Here is a 7,546-nt window from a genome sequence, read left to right as displayed (position 1 = left end):
AGTCATATGATATTTGTCCTTTTGTGACTGGCTGATTTCACTTAGCATAATGTCCTCAAAGTTCATGCATATTGTAGCATATGACAAAATGTCTTTATTTTTCAAGACTGGATTTAACTTTTGAAAAAGCATTGTTTTATTTAACTTTGTTTATTTTAATTTGACCAGAGAGGGGCAGAATGAGAGAGAGAGAGAGAGAGAGAGATGGAAAGTGAGAAAGCAAGTCGCCAGGTCTGGGACTTGAACTGAAGTCAGCCGTGTGGGAGTCCAGTGCCCTTAACCACCATGCCGCATGCTGGCCCCAAGGCTGGATTTAATTTTTAACTTTTGAAAATGAATGGTAATATTGGACCAGCAGATGGCATAATGGTTATGTTGCTGGACTCCCACATGGTCTACTGAGGTTCAATTCCCAGACCTGGGAGCTTAAAACTCATGCTGGGCACGTGTGCATGCACATCTGAAATCCCAGGAAAATGGAGGAGAAGGGATTATGGTGCGGTCATCCCCCTGGAGGGTGATTTCTCACTTTCTGTCTGTCTTTCCCTGTCTCTCCAGCCAGCTCATATGCCCTGTAGTAAAAATCTCTCTTTTAAAAAAATGGTAAAATTGATCATTTATAATAATATACATTATAGACTCAAGATAATTTTATGATTTATGAATATAATATGGAATAATTAAATCAAGCTAGTTAACATATCCATCACCTCAAATACTAACCTTTTTATTTTATTATTATTATTTTTTTATCCAAAATGTGTTTATTGGGATGGTTTTCCACTCGTCTTGAGTCAGGCTCTTTTAGTGCTGCTTCCTCCTGAAGGAACATCCTTCTGTAAGCCTTGCGTTTCCTCCTGTAGGCTGGCAGAGGACAGTGGAGCAGCCAGCGCACAGAACTACCGTTTGTGCATGGCTAAAGACTGGTGATTTTACAGCATCCTGGGCACTTCACATCCATGAAGTAGGAATCTGGGCTCTGCACCAGGTGCTGCTTCTTGCGTTTCTTCTTCTCCTCTTCCGGAGAGGGATGAAGGAGGTCCTTTGCGAGAGGCATGTTCTTGTGGGGTGGTCCTCACTGCTGGAAAGAATACTAACATTTTTTAAAAGGAGCTATTTATTTCATTTTATTTATTTATTCATTTTTTAAAAAAAATTGACCAGAGAGAGACACAGAGAGAGAAAGAGAGAGAGAGGGAAAGGCAAGCCACCAGGTCCACGACTTGAACCATGGTCAGCCATGTGGGAGTGTCCAGTGCCTTAACCATCATGCCACCTACTGGTTTCTAGAATACGAACTTTTTCCTGGGAACCAGCAGTTAGTATAATGGCTATGTCGCTAGACTCCCACGTAGTCGACCGCGGTTTGCGTCCCAGACCCGGTGGCTTAAAACTCATGCCGGGTGCGTTTGCGTGCGTGCCCAAGATCCCAAGAGGAGAATGGAGGAGAAGGGATTGCGGCGTGACCATCCCCCCTGGGGGGTAATTTCTTGCTTTCTGTCTCTCTGTTTCTCTCTGTCTGGCTAGCTCATGCGGCCTATAGCGAAAACCTCTCAAAAAAAAAAAAAAAAGAATACTTTTTCCTGATGAGAGCATTTGAAATTTTTCTTAGTGATTTTGAAATGTACAATACCCTTTTATTAACTGTATTCACCACCTTGTGCAATAGAACTAAAAAAAATTAATAGAAATATATTCTTCCTGTCTGAACTTTTGTACCCTTTGATTGATAGTTTGCCATTCGCTTTCTCTCTCTCTATTTTTTAAGAGAGATTTTTCTTATAAGGTGTATGTGTTCACTGGAGATATAGAGATACAGAAAGCAAGAAATCACCTCCCGGGAGGATGGCCATACCACAATCCCTTTTCTTTCATTGTCCCAGGATCTTGGGCACACATGCACACACACCAGGGTGAGTTTTAAGACACTGGGTCCAGGACTCAAACCACAGTTGACCACATAGGAGTCCAGGAACATAACCATTACACCATCTACTGGCCCCTCTCCCCATTCTCTTTACCCTCAAGCCTTTGAATCCACCATGCTACTTTCTGCTTCTATGAGTTTGATTGTTTCAGAGTCCACATATAAGTGAGAACTTGCAGTATTTGTATTTCTGTGCCTAACTTATTTCACTTAGCATAATGTTCTTCAATTCCATCTACATTGTTGCAAATAACAGAATTTCCTTCATTATTATGGCTGAGTAGTACTCCCGTGTGTGTATATATTGGGTTGTCTGAGAAGTCATGACACATTTTTGCATAGGAAAATACGTCATGACTTTCCTGACAACCATCAGTCATTATACCCACTCATCTAATACTTATGTTGATTCCATAACTTGGCTATTGTGAATGGTGCTGCAATGAACACAAGTGCAGGTAGCTCCTTATCACGTTGACTTCAAACCCTTCAGGTAAGTACCCAGAGTTGAGATTGCTGGATATGGATTCAAGCTTTTTTAAAGTGCAAAAACAAGTCCCAGGTTGTAATCAGAAAAATACAGTGGCTTAGAAGTAGACAGTTTAAAAATTCTGGGTGGAACTGTGGTCTCCTTCTTGGGTAAAACAATCTGCATGGTCATCTTCAGTTTGTCCCAAAGTATAGCCCCCAGCTCCTCCCCAGCACTGTCTGTGTCCTAGTGTCATCAGTGAAAGTTTCTCTCAGGGATCTACAACAGTTCTTCAATGATCAAACTTGGGGCCAGCTGTGGTGGTATGCACAGGTAGACCCTGCTACTCATTAGGCTGAGGCCACACAGGAGGCCCGAGTTTGATTCCCAGCCCAATATAAAACCCGGGCAATGGTGGTGTATGCCTGTAGTCCTAGCTACTTAGGAAGCTGAGGCAGGATCAGAAAACCCTGTCTAAGAAATGCAAATAAACAAGATCAACAACATAATAAGCAAACTTCAGCTCAGCACTACATCTGTCTTGCCTTCATTTTATTTCCCTATCCTTGGCACAGAACTGACCCAGAGTTATGTACTCAATAGTTAACTAATTAATGAATAAATAAGAACAGCAAGAAGAACTTGGAAATGCTATTACTAACCTGCATCAACTTGCCCAGCCCTTTAAAAAGTTGCTGAAAATAAGTCTCAAGGGTTTTGAATTAGGTTTCTGACATCAGGTTGCCATGGAAACTAGCTGAGCCTTTCCTTTCTCTGACAGTGTTTACAATTGTCCATAGCGATAAAAACTTTTTTTTTTTAAAAAAAGCTGCCCATTTGAAATGAAAATAGCATATGGGTTAAACCAAGATATCTCAGATGTTCATGGCAGTTTTTCTGATAGAAAATAAAGGTAACAGAGACACAGTAAACCTGTCTGAACCAATGAGGTAACCGAGCTTATGACTTGAATTCCATCTAGGGATCAAATGTTGATTCACACAAAAAGACACATACCGTGTGATTCCATGAATATGAACTGCCTAGAATATTCCGATTGACAGAGACGGTAAGTAGAATGGTGGTTACTGTGCACAGCCATGCCTTCCTTGGTGTGCATGTGGAGGATCAGACTGTCCCCTGCCCCCACATAAACCTAAATCCTTGGATGCTCAAGTCTCTTATATAAAATGAAATAAAATTTTCATATAACCTATGCACATCTCCCTTAAACTTTAAATTACCTCTGGTTACTTAGAATATCTACTACAATGTAAGTACTATGTGAATAGTTGATATATTGTGTCATTTAGAGAATATGACCAAAAAAAAAAAAATCTGTATACACCCAGTACAGATGCGATCCACTTTTCTGACTATTTTGATCTGTAGTTGGTTATGTCTGTGGAGGCAGAAACTACAAATACAGAAGGTTGACTGTATTCACAAGACCAAGAAGCTCAACAAACGTCCAGGAATAATAAGGAGGAAAAAGGAGGAAGAGAAAGAGGAGGAGGTAGAGATATTACAAGGGATTTCATAAAGAAATTGTCTAAAAGAGGAAAATCTTGAGACCAGCAGATGGTGTAATGGTTACATTGCTGGACTCCCACATGGCCAACTGAGATTTGAGTCCTGGACCAGTGGCCTGAAAGTCACACCAGGTATGTGTGCATTGTGCCCAAAATCCCAAGAGGAGAATGGAGAAGGGACTGTGGCGTGGCTATCCCTTGGGAGTAGGGGTGGTGGTGGTGGAGATTTCTTGTTTTCTGTTTCTCTCTGTTGCAATTATAGCAAAAATCTCTAAAAAAAAAAAGAAAGAAAGAAAGAAAGAAAATCTTACCAGCAGAAATAGAGTCACATTATCTTCAGCGGAACGTAGAGAAGATGGACCTCAGACTTCTTTCAAAAACAATTCAGAAAAGAAAGCAGAGAAGAAATATTTTTAAAGTACTACAAGGAAAAACTAATAAACAATTGTAGAGGGACACAAAGATGTTTTTCTCAGCATTTGGAAATTACCTAAATGTCCAATGTGATGGGATTGGTCAATTGATGAATTATGAAAAATAAAAGTAGAGTCTACAAACATATTTACAATATGGAAAAATATCTACTTTATATTGCCAAGTGAAAAAAGTACTATGCAAATGTATCTTATAAGTTAGAAAACACATACTTATTTATGTTCAGTTATAGAAATTTGACCTTACACAACTGTAGGAGCTGGTTACACAGTCACCACAAGGTAACCTTGACTCTCCACATTTCAAGCAAAATTTTTCTTCTTGGGGGGCCGGCAGGTGGCATGGTGGTTAAGGGCTCTAGACTCCAACATGGCTGACTGTGGTTCAAGTCCTGGACTTGGTGGCTTGCTTTATTACTTTCTCTCTCTCTATCTCTTGTTCTGTCCCTCTCTGGTCAAATTAAAATAAATAAGTAAATAAATTAAGTTAAATAAAATAATTTTGTTAAAAATATTTTCCCCCCTTCTTGTCCTTGCTGTCCTGGAACTATACAGGGAACAGAATTCAGGGAAATGTAGTTCCAACTTTGTTAAATCAACATAATACAAATCTACTACATATAGGTAACAGGTACCAAAGAAACTTACCCAAATGGTTTTAGTGGTTATCATTGGGAGTTTAGTGAGTTTACAATTTCAGTAGCAAACTGATGTGCTAAAAACAACACATTTGTGGGGGGTTTTTTTCATATAAATTAACATAATTTGGAGTCCAACCGTTTCCATTCTATTATATTAGGGAGGTAAGGAATTCTGTCTCAGTCACTCTTGAGGTTTTATAGCCACTGAACCTCCCTTCCCTCTTTCCAATCCCTGCCTTTATGCAAACCATTTTTCAACCTTGGCACTATTGACATTTTGAACTGAATGACTATTATGAGGAGCTGATCTGTGCATGTGGAGTGTTTAGAAGTATCTACATATGGGGTGGGCAGGTGGTGTGGTTGTTAAGGGTTCTGGACTCCCACATGGCCAACTGAGGTTCGAGTCCCAGACTTGGTGGCTTGCTCTCTCTCTCTCTCTCACTCTGTCCCTCTCAGGTCAAATTAAAATACATACATAAATAAATAAAGTTAAAAAAAAATAAAAGCAGTATCTACTCTTAGATGTCAGTAGCCTGTATCAACCTTGATTTGTAAAAAACAAACATTTTGGTTTTTCATCTTCAGACATTGCCAAAATGTCCTCTGGGGAGATAAAATCAACCCAGACTAAGAACCACTATACTTTAGCCAGATTACTTGTAGTTCATCTCATATCTCTTTTTCTTTTAATTTTTTAAAATTTTTAATTTATTTGTTTATTTTAAGAGAGTTTTTTTGCTATAGAACGTGTGTGCTGTCCAGAGAGACAGAAAGTGAGAAAACACCCCCCCGGGGGGATGACAAAACCACAATACCTTCTCCTCCATTCTCCTTTTGGGATCTTGGGCACGCACGCACATGCACCCAGTATGAGTTTTAAGTCACAGGTCTGGAACTCGAACCACAGTCAACTACATGGGAGTCCAGTGACGTAACCATTCTTCCATCTGCTGGTCCCTCACCTCACATCTCACACTGTTTCATGACACTGAACCTTTGCTTGTGCTGTTCCAAGAACCTTGGATGGACACTTCATATGAGAAAACATTCAAAAGGCCAATTAACTTTTGAAAAGATACTCAACCTCATTAATCACAGGTAAATGCAAATTGAAACCACAATGAGATAATAACACACACACACACACACACACACACACACATGCATTCACGCATAGAGCCGAATAGCTAACATTCAAGACACTGTCAATTCCATGGGTTGGCAGGAATGTGAAGCAAATGCAATGCTCATATCCTGTATTAAGATGTATATTAGTCTAAAAAGTAGTGTCAACCACTTTGGAAAACTGCTTGACATTATCTACTGAAGCTGAAATATGAATACTCTGACTCTATAACTCCATTCCTACGTATGCACCTAACAAATGTGTACATATATGCAAGAAAGTATTTGCGTAAGATATTCACAGAGGCATTATTTGGAATACTCTCAACTAGGAACAACCTAAAACCCATCAGTAATAGATGAATAAAAGATATTGTAGGATACTGAAACAGTGATGAAAATGAATGAACTGCTGCCTCATGCAACATGGCTAGCTCTCACAGCCCTGTAGCCTAGGGGTTAAAGGAGCTGGATTTCCACATGACCAACTATGATTTGAATCCCAGTCTCAGCAGCTTAAACACTCCAGGCAAATCCCAAAAGGTTGGAGAAATGGAGAAAATACCATGCCACAGCCATGCCCCGTGTGTGTGTGTGTGTGTGTGTGTGTGCGCGCGCGGGAGCGCGCTTTCTCTCTCTGTTCTCTGTCTCTCTCTGGTGAGCACATACACCCTCTAGCAACTAAAAACTTTTAAAAATCTCCCCCAATCTGACAAGCTATGGTGATGATGTGTCCTCCATAAACTACCTTCACAATGTTCTAAAAATTAGTACCTTCCAGTTAAGGTGGGGATTACTGTTCTCTTTTCATCTTATTAGTTAGGGTTCTCTTTCCTCCTCTGTGTTCTATGATGTGAATGCTATTAGGCATTGTCTCTTGTTCTGGGAGCAATCACAAATTGTCAGTAAAGGCTCTACTCCTTTAAGACACAAAATCAGCAAGAAAATTCAGTGTCCTGGTTTTCTAGACAGCATCCTCAAAGATCACACCCAGGTGGTTAATAATTTAGTCTTTTAGGCAAAGTTCTCATTAGAATAGGTCGAAAACATGAATAATTCAGGCATTTGCAAATCATACTACTCAGTTGTGCTGACACTGGCCAAAAAACACCTTAAGCACTTACAGGGAGGTTCAAGGTGACTAGATCAGGTGACTGGGTCATGATGACACCAAATTTGGTTAATGCGAATCCCGGGTCACAGCCGATGGTATCAAACTACAGCCACAGTCTGTCACATTTTGCAAGTCTTTTAAGTCTGAAATGTCTCGTGCAAGTCAAAATCCCTGCCAAGAAGTCAGACTGTGCATCCTAGTCCTTTCTCTGTCTTATTTCCCAGGTCACTTCCTCATTCTTATTCTCTCTTCCCCAACTCCAACACCCGTACATTGTTGGGAGAACATATTACTTCCTCCT

The 7,546-nt window shown here is 40.1% G+C and overlaps 1 pseudogene; it reads right to left on the bottom strand.

Annotated features, from left to right (window-relative positions):
• Positions 1-804: 804 nt before the first annotated feature.
• LOC106735033 (40S ribosomal protein S27-like) lies at positions 805-4,298 on the bottom strand (annotated as a pseudogene).
• Positions 4,299-7,546: the final 3,248 nt, after the last annotated feature.

Source organism: Tupaia chinensis, unplaced genomic scaffold (assembly GCF_000334495.1).
Source record: "Tupaia chinensis unplaced genomic scaffold, TupChi_1.0 Scaffold000279_1, whole genome shotgun sequence".
Classification (NCBI taxonomy): domain Eukaryota; kingdom Metazoa; phylum Chordata; class Mammalia; order Scandentia; family Tupaiidae; genus Tupaia; species Tupaia belangeri.
This window is presented reverse-complemented; position numbering and strand designations above follow the sequence as displayed.